At 40.7% G+C, this 2,617-nt stretch overlaps 1 pseudogene; it reads left to right on the top strand.

The window, feature by feature from the left end:
- The first annotated feature begins 304 nt into the window (after window positions 1–304).
- On the top strand, window positions 305–2,069 carry LOC114225902 (dnaJ homolog subfamily C member 2 pseudogene; annotated as a pseudogene).
- The last annotated feature ends 548 nt before the right edge of the window (window positions 2,070–2,617 follow it).

The raw sequence follows: 2,617 nt of genomic DNA, 5'->3' as shown, positions 1-2,617 counted from the left end.
GAGAATACATAACTCTTGTACACTGCTGGTGGGAATGTAAGTTGGTGCAGCCACTATGGAAAACAGTATGAAGTTTCTGCAAAATAAAATAAAATAAAATAAAAATAAAAATAGAGCTACCGTAGGATCCAGCAATTCCAGTTCTGGGTATTTATCTGAAGAAAATGAAAACAGTAACTTGAAAAGATATATTCACCCCCAAGTTAATGGCAGCATTATTTACGATAATGAAGATATGGAAACAACCTAAGTGTCTGTCAATGGATGGTTGGATAAAGAAAATGTGGTGTAGCTTGGTGCCCTCATGCTGCTCCTGCCTGGTGCTGCGGATGGCCACGTCACCGCCATCACCCACGCTCTGACCTCTGCCTTCATACCCGGTCAGGCTGAACCTCTGGGAATGTGGTTTGAAGCTTTTGTTAAGAGGAGAAACAAAATGCTTCTGCCTCTTCTCAGGACTGGAGGATAGAAAGAATTATCAGAAGAATCAGAAGATGAAGAGTTGTAGTTAGAAGAGTTTCCCAGGTTGAAAACACTTGATCCCAAAAAAGACTAGAAGATAAGGCAATGGTTTTAAAACACCACTCAGACAAATGGAAAGCAGCTGGTGAACCAATAAAGAAAGAGATAAGGACTAGTTCACTTGCACAACTAAGGCTTATGAGATGCTATCTGATCCAGTGAAAAGATAAGCATTCCACAGTGTTGATCCTACTTTTGATAACTTGGCTCCTTCCAAAAGTGACGAAAAGGACACCTTCTTTGATGTGTTTTCCCTTCCAGATGGTCAAATAAAAAGAAAAAAAAAGGGCCCTAAACTTGGTGTTACGAATTCATCATTAGAAGATATAGATGCATTTCATTCTTTTGGATATAATTTTGATTCTCGGAGAGAATTTTCTTATTTAAATGAAGAAGAAAAGGAAAAAGCAGAATGTCATGATGAGAGGAGATGGATTGAAAAGCAGAACAGAGCAACAAGGGCACAAAGGAAAAAAAAAAGAAATGAACAGAATAAGAACATTAGTCGATAATGCTGTGATCCAAGGATAAAAAAAAACAAAACAAAATTAAGGAAGAAGAAAAAGCCACGAAAGAAGCAGAAGAGAAAGCCAAAACAGAAGCAAAACGGAAGGAGTGAAAAACTAAAAAACAAGGACAAGCTGAACTAGAAGGTTTTGGTTAACCAAAGAGAGAGGAGTGGAGGAAGTCAGACAACAAGCATTACCGGCTAAGAAGGGAAAAGATAGCCAGAAAAAATCCCTTAAAAAGGAAAGGCAAAAACTTCAAAACTCACATAAGACCTGGAACCACTTTTCTGACAATGAGGCAGAGCAGGTGAAAATGATGGAAGAACTGGAAAAAAAATTGTAATTGGCTTGAACTAGCAAGCTTACAGTGTTTGAATGAAACACACTACCTACTAAAGAAGTAGGAAAGGCTCTTCTGGAAAAACAGAAGAAATAATGAACAAGTTAGAAAAGAGAGAGAAACCTGAAGTTCGCAAGCAGTAGCATCTAAGAACACAGACAAAGCAGCTGGCGAAGTAGAAATGGCAGTAAAAATTGGTCTGAAGACGATCTGCAATTACTAACTAACTGAACCTCTTTCCTGCTGGAACAAATTCAGCATGGGAAGTAATTGCTACATCCTAGTAAGGATGAACATACATCCTTCTTCTGGAGTCAAGAGAACTGCTGAAGTTGTTACTGATAAAGAGTCTTCAAAAACTTGACCCTCATCAAAAAGATCTCATAAAGAAAAAGGTTTTTGATAAATTTTGAAAAGAACATGGAGTGGTGCCTCAAGCAGACAAGGCAACACCTTCAGAACTATTGGAAGGTCCACACACAGATTTCACCCCTCAGACAACAGAAGAACAGAAGCTTTTGGAACAAGCTTTGAAAACATACCCAGTAAATATACCAGAGGGTTGGGAACACATAGCAGAAACAGTGCCTGGCAGGACAAAGGATGGCCTGAAACGATGTAAGGGACTTGTTGAGATGGTAAAAGAAAAGAAAGCTGCTCAAATGCAAGTGCTGAGTGCAAGTAGAGCCAAGAAATAGCTTAGGACAATTTTTGTTTTGTGTGCATTTTTATAGTAAAACCGAAAATACAAAAAAAAAAAAAAGAAAAGAAAAGAAAGAAAGAAACTGTGGTGTATATATACAAGGGACTTTTATTCAACCATAAAAAAGGTGAAGTCTTGGGGTGCCTGGTGGCTCATTTGGTTAAGCGGCCGACTCTTGGTTTCCACTCAGGTCATGATCTTGTGTGGGGAGATCGAACGCTGCCTCAGGCTCGGCGCACAGGGCGGAGTCGGCTTAAGACTTCCTCTCCGTCTGCCCCTCCCCACCACTCTCTGTCTCTCTCTGTCTCTCTCTCTCTCTCTCTCACATAATTTTATTTATTTATCTGACAGAGAGACACAGCGAGAGAGGGAACACAAGCAGGCGGAGTGGGAGACGGAGAAGCAGGCTTCCCGCTGAGCAGGGAGCCCGATGCAGGGCTCGATCCCAGGACCTCGGGATCATGACCTGAGCTGAAGGCAGATGCTTCAGGACTGAGCCACTCAGCTGCCCCCCCAAGTAAATAAATCTTAAACAGAAAAGAA

The sequence above is a fragment of the Eumetopias jubatus genome, unplaced genomic scaffold (assembly GCF_037043125.1).
Source record: "Eumetopias jubatus isolate StellerSeaLion01/CBP00866 unplaced genomic scaffold, mEumJub1_p1.0 scaffold_12, whole genome shotgun sequence".
In the NCBI taxonomy this organism is placed as follows: domain Eukaryota; kingdom Metazoa; phylum Chordata; class Mammalia; order Carnivora; family Otariidae; genus Eumetopias; species Eumetopias jubatus.
Note: the sequence above shows the minus strand (reverse complement) of the source record. Positions and strands in the feature narration are given on the sequence as shown.